At 38.2% G+C, this 25,106-nt stretch overlaps 2 long non-coding RNA genes across 3 annotated transcripts; both read left to right on the top strand.

Annotated features, from left to right (window-relative positions):
• The first annotated feature begins 489 nt into the window (after window positions 1-489).
• On the top strand, window positions 490-7,045 carry LOC148184214 (uncharacterized). Of its 2 annotated transcripts, XR_015772710.1 has the most exons (4): window positions 490-698; window positions 5,463-5,560; window positions 5,761-5,895; window positions 6,950-7,045. It is a non-coding gene; the product is annotated as an uncharacterized LOC148184214 (long non-coding RNA). The 2 variants fall into 2 exon arrangements; XR_015772709.1 differs by lacking the exon at window positions 6,950-7,045 and having other exon boundaries at window positions 5,761-6,040.
• A 115-nt stretch (window positions 7,046-7,160) lies between these two features.
• On the top strand, window positions 7,161-19,038 carry LOC148184213 (uncharacterized). The gene is made up of 4 exons (XR_015772711.1): window positions 7,161-7,235; window positions 13,385-13,623; window positions 13,722-13,829; window positions 16,576-19,038. It is a non-coding gene; the product is annotated as an uncharacterized LOC148184213 (long non-coding RNA).
• Window positions 19,039-25,106: the final 6,068 nt, after the last annotated feature.

The following is a 25,106-nucleotide window of genomic DNA, read 5'->3' as shown; positions in this document are numbered from 1 at the left end:
CTTTACTAAGAGGTGTGGGGTTAGATTTTATTTTAGCTGTTGTGTCTCTTAAACCTGCATCCACCCTGCACTTTCTCAGCATGAATTTCACACTGGTTTCTTTTCTGAGATTTACTGGGCATCCTTGGAGACAGACCTGGGTGCTCTTTCCACCAGGAGGAAAAGAGCTTGGAATGATAGTTCTCTGGATAAGGAATACCAGTGGATGCCAAGTATGGACATGAGACAGCCTCTCTCTCAAAAGAAACCCTGCAACAAACTAAATTAGGGATGTAGCTGCAGCCACTGAGCTCACAAGCAGTTTGATTTAATTTTTCTGGGTTTTTGTTTGTGGCTTATTATTGTGTTTATTAGGGGCTTCTAGAAAATAGATTACCCTCCTTACTGCCAGTCAAAGTCTGACAAGTGCTACATGTGTTTGTAATTAGGTGGTCAAGCTCAGCTGGATATATCTGGCAAAGATGGTAAACAGCTTGGGGCAGAGGAGTGGAAAGGATAAAGTGCCAGTGCCTTGTTGGATGTCGCTGGGTAGGGGTGCACACAGAGCTTAAGGCAGGGGGCTGTGATATGCTCCCACATGCCATAGGTGACATGTGATGTGGGCAAGGAGACAAGGGAAGGCATGAACAACAGCTGCAAAAAGTCTTGGGAGTCCTTGGATATTGCAAGAGAACCCTCGCCCACAATTTTTAATAAAGGTCAGTGTCTTGTCATTTAACCCCACTATAAATATAGATGTCACTACCACTTGGTACTGAAGAGGGAAATATAGCAATGTTCTAATGCTCTAATTAAGGGAGTACTTTTCTAGCAATGCTAAAACAGCTTCCTTACTTTTCTTCCTTTATTGGTTAATAATTGTGACATTTTTCTTGGCTTTAACTGTGTGTCCCTGAAGGCATGTTAGAGACCCCCCTGTGATCACAGCAATGGGAATCATGTTGCTGAAGTGATGGCAACAGAGACACTTATTAAAATCTGGCCCCTGCTGTTTGTAGTTTCCCAAAACTACACTTTGGCAAAGTTTAAAATAGAATTACATGATGCCTGGCAACTAGAAATTATGCTATAGCCAGAGTGTTAGGTGAGAATTAGAGAAGCAAGTATGGATGGTCATAACATCTGAAAACACAAGTGATGGTGGATCACTTGATGGTGCATTTAATAGATCATTTGTTTTGTGGCTGGTGTAAAGCAGATCTCTTGGCATGCTGTGTACACAAAAAGGTCACATTTTGCAGTGTGTGGTTTGAATGTTTGCAAGGCTTTTGTGATGTTTATCTGCTGTTCTCAAGTCGCAGGTGAAAATATGAGGCTGCTTTCTTTAAGTCTGTCCACCTGAACAGTATTTTAAATAAAAACTTGACATTACATGTATCAGAAGAGAATAAAATTGCTATTTGACTCTAACTGGTTTACACTGTCTCTTGAATCAGCAGCTTTTGTTTATCTTGTAACTTACACAGCAATTCTGTTTTCACCTCTAGTGTTTATATCCCTTTCCCTTTCAGGCAACTGCCAAAGCCACAAAATAGCCAGAAAATTTGTGAAAATGCTGCTGAGATTTAGAGCACCGAAGCAATCTCATTATCAGTTTACATCCCCAGTAGGAAATCAGAGATTGTTCAGCACATCAAACAGTGGAGTGGGGGCATGTAGTGTACAGCCCAAGGGCCAGATGGGACCTGCTGAGTCATACAATGTGATCTCCAGCTGCCCTCTGCCTGTATCTGAGGGATGGGGACAGAGCAGCAGAGCTGCTGCCTGGGGCTGCTAATGAGCTTGACCCACCAGACACTATTTTCCATCTGCATGCCAAATATGGTTATATGCACTCAGAATAAATGTCTAATGTTTATATACAAACTGGTGGTGGCCCTTGGGCACCTCACTAGGAACCTGTATAAACTTCAGGACTGCAGAAGGGAATCCTCTTGGTGGTGCTGAGATGAGTGCATGGAGCTAGGGGCTGTCCTGCAGTGTGAGCCTGGGCTGCTCTTTGCTTAACAGCAATGGAGGAGGACTAGTAGAGACCCCTTTAGGTCATCTTTCATGCTCAGCTCTTGGTACATGAGCAAGAAGGGAGGCAAAGAATATTTTCACTGCCTCAACCCTTTGATTTCATGATGTGCATGTAAAACCCCCACTGCATCACCGAGGTCTTCATGATGGATCTGTAAACGACATTACACTTGTCGAGTTTTTATGCTGTGGGAAGAATTTTAATTCTTTTAATTACTGTCTGAGTTACTGGGAAGTATACTCAGAATCTTTTATTAGTGCATCCAGCTGTGCAAATGAAATATATAATCAATATAAAATGGTTTTGTCATACCCTATTTGAACAACGATCTATGATAGTTCAAAATTCAGAGGGTTCTTCTGTGATAAAGTTCTATTAATGCTTTCATTAACAAGAAATTACATTACAATGTCTGTGGGGCTTACTTCAGTGAAAGGACAATCTCTTTGTTGGTAATTTCATCTCAACGTTACTCCCTTCTATTCAGCTTTCCAAAATGACATTTTTCTAAAAATCAGCACTAATGCAGTAGTTAATCTTTCTCAATATTATTTAAGAAGATAATTCAGATATACAGTCACACAAATAATTAAACCTTGAAAGTCTCCATTTTACCTACTGCTTCAAAAGTACAGCACAACTTGCACCATACTCTTTATTTCGCAGATGGTACTTTTAAAATGGGAATAATGACCTTGAAATTATACAAGAGGGCTGGTTGGCTGATATACAGAATGTGAAGATTATTTTTCATATGGAAAGGAAGCACATAAAGATATTGTCAAAGCATTTGTACCAATCTCATTTACTTTTATCAAGGGATAGGATTCTAATGTCCTTTATATTATTTCTTTTATGATAAAACTAATATTGAACAAGATATAAGGGAGGGGTTACATGACTGAAAGGTGCACAAATAGTTTCCTCAAGATAGCACTCAATTTTCATTTTTTAAATTTATGTATCATCACAAAAAAGTCACAAAAGAAATGTCTTCTGTCTTTTTGGGGGATAAAATCTGTGTGACCCCTCATGCAAATTATGTCTTTGCCTGGGGAAAGCAAAGTGTCTGTGTTGTGCTGTGATCCATTGGGGAATTATGAATGACAGGTAATGGAAACTGAACTTCTACAGTGTAAAACATAGGGAATATGCATCAGGCCTGACTTGCAGCATCACTTCAAAAATGAGGTGAAAGTACAGGGGTTTTGGTGTCCTGGCAGATTTTATTGCCATAAATCACTTCTTCAGTGTCTCCCAAAAGTGCAATGTTCTTGAAAATGGGCACCTATAAAATGATTAATTAATGTTATGTCTTAGTTGAGTCTCTATCTATGAGGTTAAGGTAGTTTATTTGCTCGCTGTTGTTGACAGTCATGGGGGATAAAAACCTTCAGTTTATTTCATATGAAAGCTCAACCTCTTATCCAGTCACTTGATTCTAGGAGCTCTGATCAACTGTATTGAGACACTTAATAACCAAATCTCTAGAACAGATATGGCTGCTTCTGTTACAGGGTTTTCAGTGAGAATGGAAGTAGTTCTGGTGTATTACGACCAGTGAATGAGAGCAGATTCTGTGTTGTCCTAAATCCATTTTGATCTGCTCATAACAATAGACTGTAATGCCGTATGAGTGAGTGAGCTGGGGATTTCTTTCCTCTAGATAAATCCTAGCGTCACAGATGGGGGTTGATACCGAAATTGGTCAGATAGAAACTTTCTAACACAGTTTTGAGTAGCAGAAAGCAGATATTCTTTATTGCAGCGTGCTGGGCACTCAGGGGATGCTTCCTCTAATCGAGCGTGCCGAACACCCGGTAAGAAGTTTTTATCATTCACACAGGAGACTTCAAACATGCATCCTAGAAATGTCCTCTAATAAATTTCACATGGTTGCAAGCTACAGAAGACCAGGCAGCCAGGGAATCATACTGTTCCTGAATGGCTATGTACCACCACCTACAATTAAAAATCTGGTAGGGAAGTATCACGCCACTGAAATTTTCTGGTCTAAGCATGCAGTTTGCAGAACACAGAGAGGTGAGATGGCCAGCTTGCTGCCATCAGTTCTCTGCACTATTTTCACTCACATTCTTAAAAATTTGAAGTTCACTGCATAGTTCTGAGTTAATTTTAAGAGGCAGAAAAAAATCAGCAAAACATAAATGCCTCAAGTATCTGCATATCAACCACACAACAACACAGTGCAAAAAAGCAGCAAAATATTTTATTAATATTTCGATAAGTTCTTGCTCTAGTGCTCTATGAGACAATCCTTTATCTAACCTTTATTGATGTCAGAGCAATCTTGAGAAGTGGTGAATATAAGAGGATGCATTTTCATTGTGTTCAGCAATCGTGGATGTCATAGGATGAAGGTAAGTATTAGGAATTGGTATAATCTAAAAGCCACTCAAATTAAAAATAGGGAATGCATATTTTTGTTGATGATCATGACAGGAAAATAGCATTGGTAAATTAATATCTGTCCCTGAATAAAGAAGACTCTTTGAAAGCAAAAATAGATATAGCAAAGCAATGAATACAATGAAGACATCAAAAGAACACAGCAAGAATGATTACATCAAATCAAAAAGAGTTTAAATATTTTAAGGTGCAAGGCAGATCAAAGGCTTTTAAAGGCATCAGAATTGTGAAGCCTATGAGGAAATTAGATGCTAAGAAACAAAGATTAGCTAGTGAAAATGTACATATCACCATTTAAAGTGGAAAATTAAATAGTATTCTAGGGGAAGCCAAAATATTTAGTATTAATAATCCTTTCACCTTTCATTAGGTGAAATTAAAATACACATAACACCTGAAAATTCATTATATTATTGAATTTGCAATCGTGGTTATTCAGAATAAAAATACTAACTTGTAATTAACTTAAACTTCCTTGAATGTGAAATCAGAGTAATAGAGAAAATGAAATCAAGGACAGAATAAACAGTGAGAAAGCATCTGAATTGGATTCAGGAGAGTGGAATTAAGGATTTTCTGGAAAATTTATATTTATGCCAGTGCTGGAGCTAGGACAAATGGAACTAGGCTAGAGGAATATTTTATGATGTAAATCATAGTGGTGAAAAAATCCACATTAGGAACAATCTGTTCTGTGAAAATATTTTGGTTCACTGAGGTGATTTTACAAAATTTTGTTTTATAAAATTGTCATTTTTCCCTTGCTGCTTCTTACTTCAGTATAGACCTACGCACTGTTCGTCCAGAAAATAAGATATACAAATATACAAATATTTACTTGGGAAGGTGTTTTTAACACACAATTTGCCATTTATTTTTGTGTCCACAGCTCCAAACCCAGAAATTCGAAAACAAAGGGATAGACTTTTAAGCCTCTAAAGTAAGGTTAATGTGACATATTTCCTGTTGGGTTATCCAGACTAAGCTTCCAAACCATTCTCTTGTCCAGTCCCCAGGAACACGTTGTTTGAGGGTCTTGAAGACATCACTTAGTTCCTTTGAACCTGGGTCACGACAGGATCCTGCTTCATGCTTGTCACTGAGACAGTAGGTTTGGATCCCACATTTCTCTTTCCTTCTTGGCACCCTCTCTTTTTTTCACTGTGCATGTGGGTGCCCAGCATGTGACAGAACTGAATTCTGCAAGGACAGCTACACAGTCAGTGTAACTCATCAAACAAACTGGGGGAGGGGGACACATGCCATGGAGGAGGGAGGTAATTTTTTTGTTTTTTTCTCTTTTAAAGGTATTAAGAGCACAGCTGTGTTTTACAGACCAAGAAACCACCACAGAGGGACCTGAAAGCCACCTGTAGAGGCTGACGCTGTCTATAATGCTCTATTGGATAGTAAACAGATTATAACTCCACAATTCCAACAAAGTCTGTATCCATTTGTCCTTTATCACTAATGAAATCAAATAATGCATATGGGACCACATGTTTGAAGAATAAATACACAATTAAATTCTTAACAGTGTGAAGATTAAGACAATGTATTTTTTTTCTAAAGCTTTCATCCAGGGAAAAAGAGCTGCCTGCTTGCTTCAAGTAAGATTAGCTGGAAAAATCCTATCATATACCTAGAATAAAGTCTGAGAGGCAACAGGCAAATATTTTAATGTGGAAAGATTTTTTATTTGTTTTAATTAAGCAACAGCATTTTTGTTGAATGTCTTTAATCTTTAATTACCACCCAAAAGCACTGAACATGACATGAGTTATTTATTGAGTCACTGAGAAATTCAGTCCAAGATTTTCTTATGAATACTTCATATAGAAAAAACAGTGATTTTTAGAAATGTGTTTCAGGGTTCAGATTTGTGGTTCAGATTTGAACCATAAAGAAGGCAATTGAAGGAATCCCAGGCTATTCCATGGGAGTTGGCTCATGTTTGTATTGAGTTTTAGAGCTTATAGTAGCTAGAAAAGTGTTTTTTTATGACTGAAAATGTCCTCAAAAATCAAAATCTGTCACCAAAGAGCAGTCTTGAGTGTGTGTTTAGGGGGCTTTCATGATTTATATAGGGACTAGATTTAGGGTGATGAGAGCCCAGAGCTAAGGAGAGTTACTGCTCAGGCAGCTGAGAGCAGCCTCGGGGTGATGTTGGTGCTGGGGACTTTGTGCACCATCTACAATTTGCCAGGTGGACTCCTCCAAAACAGTTGTCAGTGTGCTCAAGCTGTCTCTGTCATCCCTTGTCTGTGAATATCCCTTCTGATAAAATATAAACTTTTTATCTGTAGGACAGGGAATTTATTCTGTAATCAACTGTTTCTACTTCTGTTGGCATAAGACCAGGTTGTAGTCCCTCTAAGCCGAAAATTTGCCAACTGGGAAGTTATAATAGGAAAAAACAGCTGCTGTTTTTCATCCTAGAATCCTGGGCATACTGTGGAGTCCAAACTGTGATCTTATGTTTTCCTTTCCCGGCAGAAAGCTTAAAGATGCGTGAAAGTGCCAATACTCCCTGATCACCAGAGAGATCACACCTCAGGGCTTCTTTAGGACTCAAAGATACCTCTCTATGTGCTCCAGGTATGCAATTTTAGGCTCTAGACAGTGTTTACCTCACATGAGAACAATCATCAGTCAGAAAGGAGGAACTTTACCCTCCACTGAAGTGTGGTTTTCTTTATTTAGAACCTATCTACTGAGTTTTCAGGAAAGAATTAAAAAATGTTTAAGACTTGATGAACACAGGATATGCAACATTTCAGAGGTGAGAAACTTGTCTCTATAACTGCAGGGCTTGCTCATAAGGGCTTGCATCTAACCCTCCCTGCTGGTGTCTGTAACACATCTGATAAACCTGACATGTTAAGCCAAACTCTAGCTAGTATATTTTGTGAAGAAAACCACTTTACGAAAAGCCTTAAAAAAATACCTAGCTCTGTTTAACATCCTTCATCATTTTCAAGCAGTGACTCCTGCAGAACAGAAACAATAATTTTTTTTTTTTTTTAGTTATTAAAAGTCTGCTATATAAAAGCTTTGAATGGGTTTTGAACTCTTTGGCTCTACTTTGGTTCAGGATTTTCAGCTTCTTACAAGATTAGGTCCAAAGTATAAGATTAAGCACTGCATCTGTGCTGCTTCATTTAAAGTTAAAATAAAAAGAACCATCTAGAAATTCTGATAATGTTAGCACAGGGGAGACCAAGATGGAAGCATTACCTTGGACTGCTTGTGTCTTGTGCTGCTGAAGATACCAAGTTCCTATTTTAAGTGATAAATGCCATTTTTTACCTTCCATGGGGAAAATGTTGCCACATTGCTGTGTGAGTAGCTTGTCCCCAACCAATTTCCAGAACAATGTCTCTCATCTGCCTGTGGAAGTTTCCTCCCATTGAAATTCAGAATGAAGTTTACTGCAGGAATGATATCTATGGTCTGATTGCTTGTCCACTGAAATTAAATGATAGCCCTCTATTCCGTTCATTATGCATGAAATTAAGATAGAATCCAAGAAAGATAATGGAGTTTCAAATGTGTGGAAGAACTGGGGAGTGGGAACCCAAGGTAGAGAATATTGTGGTGAGAATTTGGGAAACAAAGTGTGTGCCCATATGGCCTTTTGCAGTGAGAGACAAGTTTTTGTGCCTCGTTTCTAAATTGGCCAGGCATTGCATTCAGTGTGTGTCATTATGTTCCAGCTAATAGATCCTACTGCAAAATAGATGAGAGCTAATTGGGCAGGGTATCTTAGATCAGATAAACCAGGTCTGGGACCTTGGAAACTTAGCTTATCAAAACAATGGGCTAAAGATAACAGGGTGTAAGGTTTTAAGAAGTTCTAGAAAATAAAGTGAAAATGGAATTAAACACTGTTATATAGTCAGGAATTCTAAACTGAAGTATTATTTCTGACATTAATCAGAATCACATAATCTCAGTGCTTAAGTTTTCAGTATAGCCTTCATCTTTAGGACTGGTTGTACAAATACTTACACATATGTCCCTATCTTGGTTTGAGACATTGAAGAAGAACACTCTGTAACTTCTAAAGTAAAAAGCAGATTTATAGGGTATCGTATAATTCAGGATGGCAAGTATGTGACAATGGACATATGACAAGTATATGACAGATGGGAGCACTGTAAAATCTGCCTTTATCATCATTTCCCTCTCTCGTGCTATGGAACTGCTTGGTTTTATTTCCTCTGCATGGCACAATTAATTTAATTTCCAGGAGTCTTCTGCCTACACGTAGTGGCTCCTTTTTCATGGAGCAGAGATAGAGAATTTCACTGGAGAGAGACATACGCGGCTTTTTACCAAGAAATTTAGTTTTGTCCTTAAGTTTTAGGATGGTTATGATTAAAAGAACACACTTCTCCCTTATGTACAAAAACTGTCTTTATAGAAATATACACATATATGAATTTTACAGGGGGTAATCAATAAGAAGTACAAAAATTAATTACTCAAAACACTCTAATTGGTTATCCCAAGAAAGATGGTTAATCTTTGATTAGACTTCCTACTCATGATTTAGAAAAGGGACTACATACTTCATGATATATAGGATGAATCCATATTTAGGTTTTTCAAACATTAGCTCTATTTCTAAAATTTTAAATGTGGTCTTAGATCCTTTGAGGAGTAGTTTAATATAGATAACCTCCTCATGTGTCTTTCAAATCTAAATATTGATGAGTAGTGCTCTCAGTCATTTTGACATGAATATTCCTAACCTATGAAAGATAACGATAGAAATGCCATTCTACATCTAAATAAAGATAGCAGCTTTGCCAAAGTCCACAAGGAGATTTAAAAAATACGTTTTTCAAAAATAGCAGTACTATATACATATACTTTTATTACTGTATATTTGAATCTTAATACACAATATTACATGTTATTTTATTATGGTCTCAGATTTCCACTGTAACTAAGTTATGAATATGTTCTTGGACTTTGCTCTGTAATACAGCTTATGCAGTGCAACACTCAGAAGTAGTATTCACATGAAATATTGATAGTTCTGGTATTCACCAGTCAAATATTCATAGGATGATATCTCTATCTGTACACCAGGTGCTTACTTAATGGCAGAAAAGGGGTGGTCAGTACCGAGTTAAAGGCAATGTCGATTTTTAATTTTCAACCACTTGTCCATTTAGCACCCAGCTATTGAGGAGCTGGATGTTTGCCACAATCTCTTACATTCCTATCAGAAATATGCCTTGGGGCTGATAGGGTCTAAAAAAACGAAAGAGTTTTCTGTAACTCATGTATTAGAAATGTATCTCTTTTTCTAATTTTTTCTCTCTCCTTTGGGGTATGTTCGCCATGAGCTCTGAATTCTGTTGTTTCCACTTCAACATCTTCATTATGTGTTCTTGTTTGAGCGCCTTCTGTGATGAGTCTGGGAGCATGACTGCTTGGGAGATTTATATATTCTACAGTCTCCCTTCAGCTGCCATCATGTTAGTGGCTGCAAGAAAAAGCCTGCTGGGCTGCTGGGTGTAGTGACATTTTAGGTTATTTGGCAATAGTCACCACACCATTCCTATTTCTTATTCAGGAGCTGCAAAAACCTAATTAATTCAAAGGGTGCTCTTATAGTCATCCCACCCCAGAAAGAAGCCTGGGGGGTTTGCACCAAAATCTTATTTGTTCTGTGGATCTAAATGCAAAATAGCAGCTTTGGATCCAAGGTTGGGAACTGTGTTAGAGAATGAATTCTGCCAAGGAAAATGCCGCCTGGTCATTGCAATAACATTTATAGAAAAGAGATTACAATTTCCAGACAGTGCTCCCCCTGACCCCCCAACTTAGCACAGTGGCACCTCTGTGAGACAAAAAAACCCTGCAGTTTTCTTTCCCAGGGTCATTCAGGGAGTGAGTGCTAAAAATGGAACATAACTCTTCTAAGGCTAGAAGTCAATACACTCACTGTTGCTCAAATGGTGCTGGGAGGCTATTGCCTGGTCCTGGGGCACCCAGGAATAGTTAAGGAGACAGAAAGCTTAGGCTCTTGTTTTTACAACAGGGATAAAATGGCCTCCAAGGTGTTGTTAAAAAGATCCTCCTGAAAAGTTCACATTTCATAAGATTTATATACGTATTGGCTTATTCAGAACTTTAATTAAAAATTTTAGAAGGTCCTTTAGTTCATTAATTGAAGATGTTTCCCCTGTAAATGAGAGATTAATTTATGCCTGTTTTTAATTGTTGGATGCCACCACAATTGGTGCTGCATAAAAATACATACAGTACATAAAATATTAATTAAAACAAGTGAATAATTATAACCACATCAGCCTAAAGGCAGCAGGCATTTTAATATCAGAGTCTGGTAATGGTGCATGAATTTAGCAGGATTAATTTTTCTGAGACAGTTCAGAAGTATTTAGCCTTTATTCTGCCCTTATTTAAAATGCCTCATATAATACATCTCAGTATTTTACATAATTTAAACTTTCATAAGACATTTCATTCTCTGTAAGGTTCTTCAACATACTGAAACACTGCTAAGATCTTAAGTCTACAAATCATAATCTTTCCAAACAGATCCTTTGTTCTGAGGGTTTGCATTGGTAATCAGTAGTATCAGTGCCTGTTATAGATCAGCTTGCTCATTTGGGGTGATGCTTCTCTCATGGAAATAGAAATACTCTGAGACATGTAGGTAGGTGTGTATATATAGATAGAGGCATTCTGCACTGGGCAGAGCACCACAGTCACCAGACTGTTGAGCATTATGGTGCCATGGAAAAATGCTTGAACTCCTTGCACCAGGGTATTATTTAGTTAATTTGGGTGGCAAATATGCAGCAGGAAGCAGAGTTTGCTCCACTGACAGACAAATCAGAGACAAGATCCTGTGGTTTTATGTTCTTAGGAAATAGCACGTATGAACTCTCTGCATGTTTAAGGACACAGGAGCACTGGCTCAGCAGTGAGGCTGCTGACCTCAGCAAAGTCTTTCACAACATGTGTAATTTTGAGTCTTGTTCCAGTGACTGCTCGACTGGAATTACACACAAAGATAAAATTACGAGTGCCTAAGGCCTTTTCTAGGTTTGGCTCAGGTATTTGCAGGAGGGTTTGCAGCAGTGAGGCCCTGGCTGGCCTGAGTGCATGGCAGCAGATCAGATAGCTGTTGCAGTAATGTGCTTGAGTAGCTATCAGGAGGTTTCAAGAAATTTAGCAATAGAAGGAGATGTGGTGAAATGGAGAAGATTCCAAAGGGAATAAAAAAAAAAAAAAAAGAAAAAAAAAAGAGAATCCTTACCAATTGCAAAAGTTTTACAAGAGAGCAGAGGTTGTATTACTGTAATAATTCCATTCTTAACTTTTTGATAGATGCTTTACATATGAATATTAACAGGAGATAGCCTGGATTCAAGCTATTCACAGAGCATGGAAACATTATCTCAGGTTCTTGAATGCATCTGTCAGCATATCCTTTGATCCTGATTGTAACATCTTCTGTTTCAGTTCTGGGTTTCTGGGTCTTTCCTCTACAGAGTCTTAGGACTCCAACAGATTACTTCAAAATACATGGCAGCTTTGTGATGTGAACAAATACCTACTGAGATCAGATTCTTTAAATTTTATATGAATAGCAAATTAGGTAGAAGGAACCCTTGTATGCCTGCACATCCCTCAGCATGTGAGTTTTCTCTACATTAGAAAGCAAATCAGAATCAAAGAGCCTTACACGTATTTTAGATTTTGACCTTGGGCAAGTTACTGAGGCCCTCTGTGTTTTGGTTTGAAGCTCAGATTCTTGCATGTGCAAAATGGTAATATTCTGTTCATCAAGGTGTACATATTTTTCTCTGTGTAGGAACGTGAATCCTAGAGATGACTGTTTATTTTTTTTTTAAACCTTTTTCTTTTTTTCTTTCTCTTGGCCAGTGCTACATATACGTACTCCACGTATATTTTCAATCCTTATCTGGGTGTTTTATTCCTATCTGCTGCCTTAGTAGAAGTCACTCAGTTTGCAGAACAGAGGTCCTGAGTTTTGCCTCTCTGTTTAAGCAGAACTCTTACTGGGTTTTAATCTTAGCTGCAACAGCTTTTGTAGCTCCAGAGTTCACATCCTGTGTCTCTTTTGCTGTGAATGCTTCCCTTTCTCCTATGGGAGGAGACTTTTTCCCTCCCCCCTGGAAAATAATAGGATGACCTGAGATGCTCTTATAGCAACATTCTCATTCTTAAAACTATAGCTGCGGATTTTGTGCACAGTTTTGCACCTCTTGTGATATTATGAGGAGATTCAACCACTGAACTACTGCCCATTTCATTGTTCCCCAGAGTCTCCCACTCCAGGCCCCTGTAGGATTTGCTGATTTTAGAAAGTACTCTTGTTTTTGCTTCTTTCAGTCTTCCCTTTCCCCTGCTTACCCTGCCAAGTGTTTCTAGTAGCATTTTTTAATTCCTTTTTCTTTCAAATGTGATTTCAGGTACAACAAAATTCTTTCTCTAATGAAAGTGATGCCTTAACTTTTAACTTTCATATTTTTCATATTCTGTGCTGTCTAGGAGTGCAGTTTTGAGCTTCATATTAAGTGTTAATGAACTCTCATCACAGACAAGGTAGACAAAAATTTCCTTTTCTAGCTTGATACCAAGGACAATTGTTACAAGTTTCAGGCCCAAAAGCATAAACAATGGTGGACTGAAGAGAGAAAACAAGAAAGGATGGGACTTCATCATCTGAAACTGTGATTGGATTAACCCCAATATGCAGAGGGACCAAAACTTATAAAATTTGAGGCCTCAGAAAATCATCCATTTTGTGACCATTTTGTGTCCATCTTTGGTGTAGCCCTGGCCAGGCTCTTGTACTGCCCAAGGTGTATCTTTTAAGGCCTTTCAATAACTACCTACTTTATTCTGAACTCTGTCTAGCCTCTGTTCTAGGTCAGCCTTCCCAAGGCATCAAGAGGATAAAGGCAGAGTTGACATCAGGCTCTGCTTAGCTAGCACCACCAGTCTCAGGGCCAGGCCAGCCTTCTGCCAATGACTCCAAGATTTGAAGGGGCCAGGCTCAAAGAGCAGTACCCAAAAGGAAAACAGAAATCTACTTTTCTTGACATCTCTGTCAGCAGAAGCACACGACTGTTTCTTACCAGGATGTGGAGGAAAAGGTAAGTAGTTTGGGCATGACAAAGACATGAGATCACAAAGCTGCTAAGCAGCTCCTGAGGAGAGCCATCTGGCTGATGAAAGACCTCATCCTTTTCAGATTTTGCCGCAGAACGTTTGCAGGAATAAGAATGTTTCATCCCTTCCCTGAAAAATTATGCTGCTTGCTTAAAGAGCCTGCTGGTGATGAGCACCAGGTCTGGCAGAGGTGAGCAGCTGTCTCTGAATATCCTGTTTTCAGCATTAAAAGAGGGAAGGTAACTGCTCTTTATTTGGTTTCTTTTGCTAAAGTTCTTACCTTTTCCTAAATTTAAGGCAAGCTGGGAAGAGAGGGTTACTGTTATTTATAAATTCATGTATAGGATTAATCAGGAATCCTTGTTAAAGCAATGCATCCTTTTCCTTCCTTGTCTGGACAGGCTCCATGGAATTTCTGGGCTCACATCTTGAGCTTTTCCCCTTCATTTTAAGCTTTCCAAATATTCTATGGTTTGGGTACAATTTTTAACATTTGTAATAGATTTGTCTCAGCTGTGTCCACACATAAAGGAACTAATCCTCTGTCTTTCTGGGGAGCCTATCCCAGCTAAGAAGATAAGTTGTGTCTGAGGTCAAGAGTTCAGGCTACAACTGTCCAGAGGAGCTGATGGGTGACATCATGCCTTCTCTCAGAAGCTTGTTTTATATAGTCATGGCTTTCCTTATTAGCTCCTTTCAATTCCTCCACCTCTCAGCACTGCTTAACTTTATGTTGACTTTTCACTCAGTTCTTTTAGCTTGTTTCTGAACCCAGGGACAGATTCTAATGTGAGCAAAAATGTTGGGTTTTTTTTGGTTTGATTTTTTTTTTTTTATTTGTATTTGCTCAATGTCTCCGAAGCAAAGTTTTTATTGATGAAAAAAAGGCAAGGAATAAATTATAAGACATTGTGCTCTCCTTTAATGTTCTAAAACCAGTGGGTAATGAACAAATATATTTGCTTGTATTCAGAGATACACTTTATTTATTTCTATTCTTTATTTATTTCTACTCTATTCAGTAGGCAATGCATACTGATATGATTCACAAAGCAGGAAAATGCATGTTATCCCATGCCTTGCATCTAGGAAAAGTTGGCTTAGTTGTTTGTGGTTTCCTGAGGTAACCGTAGGACTTTCCTAAGCTTTTTGCATTGAATGGAAAATTTATTTCAATTATTCTACCTTAGCTTGGATTGTCAGTTTAATTTCACCTGCTGAGTACTATCAGCTGGTGTTGGCATCTGTATTCATGCTTGAAGATGTCCACATTCATTACTGGATTTCTTTAGCTTAACAAACCTTGGGATTAAATGAATTAAATGTAGCCCACAAAATGAGCATTTGTCATTCTGTGATGCACTAGAGACCTAGTCCTGCTAAAGGAAAGGATTGTTTCAAGCATTAGAAGTGCAGTCTGATTATGAAACTCTGTTTCTGGTGGAACCACTGCAAGAACAACACCATTACCATCTGTGTCCCCGTCAGAGGCTTCATAGCTGGATGTTTAGCATTTCAAAAATCCTCCAGATGTTGATGCTGCATTATTCATTTAGTTAGAAACTGCCACAGCTGTGTGCTTTCCCATATATTCTTTCAAGCAATGTGGCAGCAGACCCTAGTTTGAGCAGGGCAGAGTACAAAGTACAATTTTGATGGGCATGACTCTGGTACACGTGATTTGTGCCTAGCTGGCAAACTTACAATCCCTGAGGAAGCCAAATGGAGTATTGTCACTGCACCCCAGCATTTCAATATTCCAATGACAGTGGACTGAAAATGGACATGCCTTGTGCACATCTGAGTGTTCCTGTGGTACTGAAATGGTTTTAGAGAATCCTTTCAAATCAATACATCAACCTGTCAATTGAAAGACTGATGGAGGGAAAGATGCAAAGTATCAGCTCCAAGATAAATAGTGGAGGAAAAGGAAGGAGAAAAACAATAGGACAGAAAAGAAGCAAAGGAGGTGGAAGAAATGGAAGAGGATGTGAAATACACTATATATTGAAGAAACTGAAAAGAAGGAAGCAAAATGGAGCATATTAAAGAAAATAAGGAAGAAAAATTAAATTATAAAGCAGAAAAGATAAACACAACAGAGTTCATGAAAAATATTTGGTGAGATATGGGACATCTGCATTAGCTACTTGAAAAGATATCAGATTCAAAAACACAGTTTCTAAAATATTTCTAGTGAGTAACTGGTTAAAAATACTCTGCTTTTCCCGTGAAGCAAAGCAGGAAAAAAGGGGATTGAAATCCAAATTGCCAAATATCCATTGAATAAGATTCTTACCCAGGAATCAGTACAAAGCTATTTGTTTATTTCTACTCATAGAATCTGATATTGGAAGTTATTCAATTGCTTGAAAGCAATTTGTTTTCATAACTTGTGACTGGAAAGCCAAATCCCAAGAAGTTCTGCAAACTTTTCTGAAAATATTTAAAATCCATTACAATGATAACAAAAGTGAAAGGTGACCTTCACTCAATGATGTCTCCCAGAAAGAAGGTTGGTGCTTTGTGATTTTTTAGGGAATCTGCTTATGGTGTTTTTGTTTTGGTTTTTTTTCACTAGTTAAATCTCAGTTATTAAAAATAATGAAATCACACATGAACAAGTTCCCTTGCATAATCTATTCATAGAAAGAGGTAAGGAGAAAGACCTATCATTCTATCTTGATATGTTTAATTGAGTGACAGCAATTGAAATCTGTGTTCAAAATGCAATGAAAGACTAAAAACAGTCACCTCTCCCGCTGCCTATCTAAACCAACTATCTCAATTTAGAAAACATTAACCCCTTATAACATGGCAAAGCAGTAGGTAGTGGCATTACCTCATACCTACTTTGTTCTTATAGCTCTCCTTTTCTTAGGGAGAGACTGGTTTTCTGGCATGTTCTAGACCCTGAGAGGTTGCTTTTTTCCCAGGTCAGAAAAAATGAATTTATCACCGGACAAGACGTACTTTTACGTTCATCTCCCACACAGCAGCTGGAGCGCACAGGCAGTTTGAGAGGCAAGGCTGAGACTGTGTGTGGGTTTAAATTTCACTCACTCTGAGTGGATGGCACTGCCCTTCTCATTCCTCATCTGAAGAGATGAAGACCCCTGGGCACTTAATGCCACTGAATCCTTGCCCCAGTACTCTGCAGGGGAAGCTCAGTGTCATCACCCTACACTTGTGTGCAAATTCTGTAGTCTGACTGCGCTGGACAATTTAAATGACACTTTGTGATCAGACTGTTCCATGTCTCTTTACTTTTCCTAAGGGGCTAGTTTAACAAAGCTCCCACCTGTCGGATGAAATCTAATCCACTCTTCAGTGTCTTGCTTATCGAGAGAAAAATGTAACATCTCCTGGGACGAGTGTAATGAAACACCTGTTCAAATGCCCAGTAACAGCCAAGCCAGGTAGAGTTCAGTCTGCATGAAGAACTGGAGGAAGCACAGTCAGTCAATAGTGAAATAGAACTATTTCATACAATCAGCAGAGTTTTCACCTTGAGCTCCTTGTCCTATTTGGGTTGCTCACGTGGAAGGGTGACAGAAATTATTTTTAGAATTCTGTACTATTGCAGAGGCAGACAAAAGTTTTTAATTAAAGGAGTGGATTTGTTGAGTAAGGAAAAGAATGGAAGAGTAACCCAAGTACTCATCTAGCCTTGATGCAAGAACACACTCAAATTAAAAATGGCTGTTTAATTGTGTTGGAGGAATCACACCTTAGACAGCAGAGTTTTCTAAATAAAACACAAAGTATCATAAATAAATATTTATACCTAAAGGTTGCTTTTTGTAAAGTTCTTGTACTTGAAAAGGAGACTGTAGTTTTTCTGTATTTTATGAGTAATTTAACTATGTAGTATTATGATACCAAATGTAAATATTGTGCCTTCATTCAGATGATATGCTCATTGATCACTACCAATATTATTAATCTATGGAATTTCAAATCTGCTTGCTGATACTTTATCTGTAAACCAATGTGAAGATGAAAATATGAAATAAGATAATGCTATGTAACATCTTTCCCTGCTGTCCTTCTAAAACCAAATTTTCTCCCTTCCTCTGTATTTTAAAAAAATATTTCTACTCTGTTTTTTAATGTTTCCCCTCAGTCCTCAACCATCCATGATTCTTTGATGAAGTCTAATTTTGCCAGCATTTTGAGCAGTAATTTTTGCTGAGTTTTATTAACCAGAAGTGTACTTTGATCTTTTCTTTACATGTCCATAGTTCTCAACATCAAACAGCAAAAATCCTGGAAGCGCTAGTAGTTAAAAGAAAAAAAAAGTTTTAAACAATCATTAAAATTCATGGGGCAAGTTCAGTTTTTACTCATGACATTATGAGAAATCAGAAGTTTCAAAGCCTAAAGACAGCTGAGGTAGGGTATGAGGGAGTATCAGTGATAACCTGTTGTGGTTATTGGGAGACAGAGAAAAGCATCAGATGAACAAGAATCCCCAGGAAAAAATGGTGAAACAAAACTGAAGTGGGGTCTTTAGAAAACCAGTGAGTATATCCATCCATTCTGATCCTTACCCTACCAAAGTTTGTTTTTCAATATGGAAAAAAAAAGGACACAACCATATAAAAGGTCTGTGTGGGGATCTAGCCACATAAACGTGATCTCAAGTTGTGTTCAAGTTGTCCCATTTCAGTCCATTTAATCTATGTTCAAACTATTGCTTTTTCAAAACCTCCATTTTTCATCTATGAATTACACTAGCTAGAAAGTTGAGGGCAGCAACTGTGAGGGGGAAAAAAGGCATTTTTAACTTTCTGGGAGCATTATTAATTTAACATTGGTGACTAGATGGCACTAGTGCTAGATTTTCTGCAAAAGGCAGGTTCCTTCTCTAAAATAATTAATCTCAGCTGTATTTCTGCCTCACTAAGGAGTGCTCTGTGCAGAACTTCTCATACTCTGCATGACTAGCAGGATGTTTCAAAAGCAGTTTTGAGGGAAGAAAAAGAGGTCTTCATTTACCCCTCCTTGTTTAGAAAGAGATCAATTTTACACTTAATATATTCTGGCCTGCTTTGAGATTTTACATGTAGAAGTGGGCTGATTCCTTTATGGAAGCCATGCAGTTTCTGTCTATATACAATGAATTTAGGAGCAGCTGTGAATTCTTCAGCTTACCCGTCTAAGTTTGTCCCTTCTTCTTGTAGTGTTCCCTAATCCTATGGAGAAATTTCCATGCATTAAGAAAAGCGAGGAGGTCATAGAATCATGGAATGGTTTGGGTTGAAAGAGACATTTAAAGGTTGTCTGGTCCAAACCTCCCATTAAACCTGGCTGCTCAAAGCTCCATCCAAGCTGGCTTTGGATGTTTCCAGGGAGAGACACCCACCACCTCTTTGGGCAACCTGTTCCATTGTTTCACCACCCTCATCAAGGAAAATGTCTTTCTTATACTTAGTCTCAAATGACGGTCCTGAAAATAAATTTTGGTTTTGTGTATAGCTTTTGGGGCTTCTACCTGCCTTAATACCATTTTTCAGTCTCTATTGCTGGAAATGGGGGAATATTCACTTTCAGTTTTCATTTTCCTAGAGAATTTATGCTGTTCTGTTTCAGAGTCAACCAAAACATTCCAAACCTTGTGGCTTTTCTTTTTCCAGTGTGTTAGAAAGTAAGTCTACAAGTACTAACTGAAATTTCATGAGCTCTGTAATGTTTCCCTTATAAAACTCAAATTACGCATGTGATTTGCTTTTCAGGATTCTGAAGTGAAGAAAAAATGATAAAGAAATGCATTATTACAGAAAGAAAAGTTGCCATAGGTGAGAAAAACTATATAGCTGATAATGCTGGTCCCCATGTCAGACAACACGTGGCTGCTCCTACAGTCACATAGTATGCAATGCTCCAGAATCTTTGTGGCTCTACATCCCTAGCAACCCTTCAGGTTTTTCCATGCATTATGGATTCTTCTCTTGTAGAAAGCATCCCTGCTTTGATGTGTCAGAGGTTATTTTTTTCACAATTGTTTTCAAAATTGTCGTATCTTCTTAGCTGGAATATTGACATTAAACCTTTTTTTCTTCACTTCATGCAAATTGCAGCAGAGAGAAGAACCTTGTGTTAATGGACCAGACCTATGACCTCCTAAGGCATGAGAAGTATATGAAAATGTAGCTAATGACTTCATTATCATGTGTGTGAGCAGGTCAACATGAAAAATAGCAAGGATGGTAAAATAGGTGACAAGGTAGGGAGAGGAATATTAATACAGCCTTTTCTCAAACTATGAAAGATGTTTTCTTAATTTTAGACTCTGACAAAGAACCTGGAAGTTTACCTCAGACTTCATTCAGTGGCTTGCAAAAGTCATCATTTTCTATTTGATGTATTCAGGTGCTCCCTTGAAGCAGGGCACAGACACCTTGCCTTCATTAAATATCCCCACGATTTTTATTTTAAAATAAAAAATAAAAATTACATCAATGAAGTATTCATCCCAGAATCTCCTTGCTGTAGTTTCACTATGTAATAAACGTGGCTTTAATAAAGATAGTAAAGCTTTTGTAGTTCCATAAAATTTCAACCATAAATTAATGTTAAATGGAATGCTAAAGTTTGAACAGGTTATAGCCTTTGAACTTAATGGGCCAGATCCTTGGCTGCTGGTAAGAAACACACAAGGCAACTCAGGTGAAGAACATTAAGGGGGTATTTCAGCATTTCTTACTAAACTGCTTCTTTATATAGGACAGAGAACCCAGAAAACTCTGAAATTTGGCTACTGCTAATTACATTTACAGCCATTGCAGCTGAAAGGTGCATGGTAGATCTCATGGCTTTTTGCTGCCTGTATTAAAAGATGATCGTTCCTCTTTGTGGGAGTAACTTCAAAAGTTACTGCTAGGAGATACCCACAGTCTCAAGAAATCACGTTTGCACATGAAGCTATTTAACACTCAGGCTATTCTGGCTATTTCATGCTACAGAGTAATTTTTTTTTTTTGTTTTTTGGCTTTTTTCATCTGCTTCGATGCTGCTTCTAAAAGTTCCTTGCGTGAGTTTTCACTGGTAGTCAGCTTCAGATCATCTTTATGGCAGCACAGGGCTGCCACACATCTTATTAGAGAAGCACATCATGAGATACTGCTCATTACCAGAATTATATAAAAGAAAATCAATGTTTAGCTTCCCCACTTATTTTCATTTATTTCCTCACATATCCTATGTTTAATGTGCCAGTGGTAGGCTTTGTTATTAGCTTAAAAAAAAAGTTAATTAGAACACTACTGCTGTGTTATCCCACATCAAAAAATATATCCTCTCACCCCCACTTTTTCCCAATTTTCCATCTCCTGAGTGATTGTGTGGTTGATTTGCTCAAAAGGAAGCTCACAGGAACCAGCAATGCATGTGGTTTTTCACAGGTGAATGCCCTAAATCAGAACTATTTCCATTCCTCACATGTTGTACTCTTAGTGCAATTTGCTTTAAGCATGCAATTATTAGCATTTGTAAAATGCACCTTATCTAGATGAAAAAATCCCACCTTATATAACCTATGTTATAAATATATATTTAGTTGCTAATAATAACTTAATTCTCACCTTTTTCTTCCAAATTCTGGGAGAGCAAATGACTCTGTTAAACCCTCAGTCTGGACCATTTCTTTTAACATTTTGCCTGGATATCTTTGTTGTGGGCAGGAAGTGGATGGGGTCAGAGGGTTGGAAATCTGTGTAGTATTTTTCTTGCAAAAAACACGTGTTTTATGAAGGGACTTTTCCACCTGGAAATATCCATGTGCCTTTGTCTTCCACCTGAAGTACAGGTTCATTGCAGCACTATTACCAAATACTCGGCGTTTACAATGCTGAGAACAGGTACTCTCCCTGAAAATTTCCCCAATGCTTCTCTGAGGGCTCAATCCCCTCATTCTGCACAAACCATTTTATTTTCCTAGCCTGGATGCCACGTTAGACTGCACAAGAACTGCAGCACTTGGGAGAGTCCAGTTCACTGAAGCTGAAAATCTCTTTTCTATAAATATTCCAAACATTGGGTGCTTGCTCCACTTGCTTTGCGGTCTGTGCTCAGGCCCATCCTAGCCCCACCTCTTGCGTGTGACTGCTGCCTGGGTTGGGAAGAGAGAGCATCAGCTGCTTTTCAGGGTTTTAGCACATCAGTCTTCATGTGAGGTCCACATTTCAGCACATAAATCTTTGTGCAGTGAAGCCTTGGTGTCCTGAGACAGGCGTAAAGGCTTCAGGAAGTAACTCTTTGTGCACTCAGGCGGCAAAGCCTAAACAGTGCCTCAAGACTCATGGGCTGGAGTGAAACCTCTGGGGAAATGTTAGGCTCCCAACACCTAATTATTTCCATGAATCAAATTATGGCCAATCAAGATAGGATGGCTTGAAACACACCATTTTTAGGGCAGTACATGGAAATTTGAAGTGTATTCCCCAATGGAGAGATGTTGCCATCTGTGTAGGTTTAAACACCCAGCTGAATCCCACAGTCAGAAGCAAACTTTAGGGAGGTACATCTCATACTCTCTCTTCTCAGTCAGAATCAAACTTCTCGTTCAGTGTTGTATCTGCTGACTATTGATTTTCTTCTTTCATCTGCTTAGCTGATGGAATTAGGGCTGTGTCACATTAATAGGACAAACAAGCTTTAGCCTTCTGGAACTTGGCTGCACCTTTTTCATGGATAAATAAAAAGAGAGGTTTTGATAAGGCTGCAATAACACCAAAATAAAAGGAGTGGTTTATTTACTCACAGAGCATGTAGTGCTACAGGCATCATTGAATGTTTTTCATGGAGGGTGATTCTGGTGGTTATGTGAATTTTAATATCTTGCATAGACTGTTGAAAACTGCTAAATGTTTTTCAAGTTGGATATCAAATTGTTTTATGCAGATTATAACAATCATTTGAATATTCTTGCAGGCGAAAGTTATATGTACTCTCAGCTCCCAAATATTTGCATTTTAATTTTTATTTTGATGGAAGGATGAGGAATTAGAGAACTGTTCTTGTTCAATGACATTGTCTTCCAAAGCTAATATCTGGATATTAAATGGCTTATCACTCATTTTTGTATTCTTGATATCCTAAACAGCTACTGAAGCTTTCTAGAACTACATGCCTCACAGAGATATTTAGCACCATTAAGTTAATGGCTCTGTAAATGAATGATGGTATAATTTGCAACTTTCCCAATTCAGTTTTAAAGCAGTTTCAGAATTTAAAGGCTAGTTCAACCACCTCGATAAAAGTTTTCCATTGAGACCAGGGGATGTAGCATCCAGCCATTAAATGTCTGTCTACTAGAGGTAATCCAAATACATACAGTATCCCATTATTATTAGTTATTGATGAGCCTAAAATATATTTTTTTCTCTTGCATTCTCTCCCACTCCTCTCAATCAATGTGTGTCATTAAACCAAAGAATCTTATATACAAGGAAAACCCAAATATATAATATGTGGGGGGAGGGGGGTGGGGGGGATGTGTTATATATATTATTAAATTGTGTATCCTGTCTTTTACCTTAAAACATAAGAATTTTGCTCTTGCCTTAATTCAAATTTTCTACAGCTCATGAAAACAGACAGTTATAAATACTGTATCCTTTGAATCATTAGTAAGTTTGGGTTTAGTGCTTGTCAGTCTAGTTAAAAGACTAATGTCAAATTGTCTTTTTTTTTGTGCTATGCTTGTTTTCCATAAATTGGCAGAAAACAATTTATTCAGTCTGTCTTTCTTCCAGTAATTGATTATGCAGATATTATTTATCATGCTCTGCAAGCACATCTTTGCATAAATTGGATGTGCTTTATCATTCTGTGTTATGTTGTATTTACAAATGCCCTATTTTCTGCTCATCATTGACAACTTTATTCCATGGTAAACTCATCTTCATTAGAAGGGCTTAAGCATTACTGTTCATTTATCAGCAAGGGAATTTGCTGAAAATCCCCACCATGTTTTCTATCTTTAGCAAATTATTTTCCCAACAAATATCCTTTCAAATCCTACAGCTGTTTTTCCCCACAAAAATACAATAAATAGGAAGAATGATTTTCTCTTAGTATCCCACCCTCTAGGTATTTCTTTTATCTGCTATTAAAGTTTGCAGGTGATTTCAGTTTTTAACTAAAAGAGCTGATCACAGTAAGGAGGTGCAGCATCCCTGGTGTTTTCTAGAGTATTAATGGCTGTGTTGAGACCATCCCAGTTAGGAATAATAAGTTTCCAGACTAGCAATTCACTTGGTTAAAGGAAGGATTGTCGGGGTATCTTTTCTTTTTATTGTCTTTTTCCTAGTCATTAATATTGCCCACACATGATGTTTCAGAATTAGACTGAGTTCAGGGTATTTATTCACAAGTATGATTCATGTTCAGGTACAGAATAAACCTTTCCTCTTCATAGCTTTTTTCTTCCTAGCTAAGAAAGTATTTTGTCATTCTCTAGTGAGATGTAATTACAGTAATTCATCTGCAGCCAAAAAATTTCAGGCTTGAAAATCTCCTCTGTGATTGCACAGGCATAAATGTTATGTTAAAACATAAAAACTAACATTAGTGTAAACAAAGGCTCAACGTCCTGTGGAGTACGAGGTGTTGCCTACTTCCACGTGAATTAGCAGGCTGTGAAAGCGCTCATACACTCTCAGACTCAAGCCCCAGAATACATATGTCAAATCACAGCCCTCTCCTGCTCCTTTCTGCGTGACAATGGAGGAGCCAGCTGCAATTCCTTCTGCTTGAGAAAGGGCTTGCAATGACAGCGCAGTCCTCGTTCTTTACCCAGTACCAAGAAGCCTTCACACATGAGCGACGTGTCATCTGTTATGTTGAAGCATTGCTGCCTCTTCCAGTGATGTGACACCTCCTGTATGGGAGCAGTGAGAAGGAAATGGATCTCCCTCACCTGCCCGTTCAAGCCTGATGTGTGCACACGCTTGGATGAGGTAAGGAGGTCTTGGTTTTAGGAGCACATCATCAGAAGATAACAGAGTACCTATCCAGCACACTACCCCTGAGCTGCTTCAGCAGAGATGTTTTGTGACAAAAATGGTAGAAAGGAGGAGACTATTCCCCGTGCTCGTGTGGCTGAGTGCAAGCACCACTGCTGGCAGCCTCAGAAATGCCTGGGGTATCAGGTGGGAGGAAAAGAGGATGAGACACTGTGCAGTCCAGAGGGTGAGTATTCACACAGCACATCTGGATTGCCTACTGTGCCACGTTAGCAAGAAGAGGAATAAAAGGAAGGTTTACTGCCTTATGATTTTTTGCTCCTCTTTATTGTTCTATGATTTTTCTTTGATAATAAGAACCAGTGTCTGATGAATGTCTAGAGGAAATAGGCACTTTGTATCAAGCAGTTACGTGTCTTATCTACCTCGGAATAATGAGGCTGGAGCTGTGGTGTCTCCTCTGACATTTTCTCCCTTCAATTGGGTAGCCACTTTGT

This window comes from Pseudopodoces humilis, chromosome 6, assembly GCF_049639895.1.
Source record: "Pseudopodoces humilis isolate 2021_Gansu_Grassland_sample_001 chromosome 6, ASM4963989v1, whole genome shotgun sequence".
NCBI classification, from domain to species: Eukaryota; Metazoa; Chordata; class Aves; order Passeriformes; family Paridae; genus Pseudopodoces; species Pseudopodoces humilis.
Note: the sequence above shows the minus strand (reverse complement) of the source record. Positions and strands in the feature narration are given on the sequence as shown.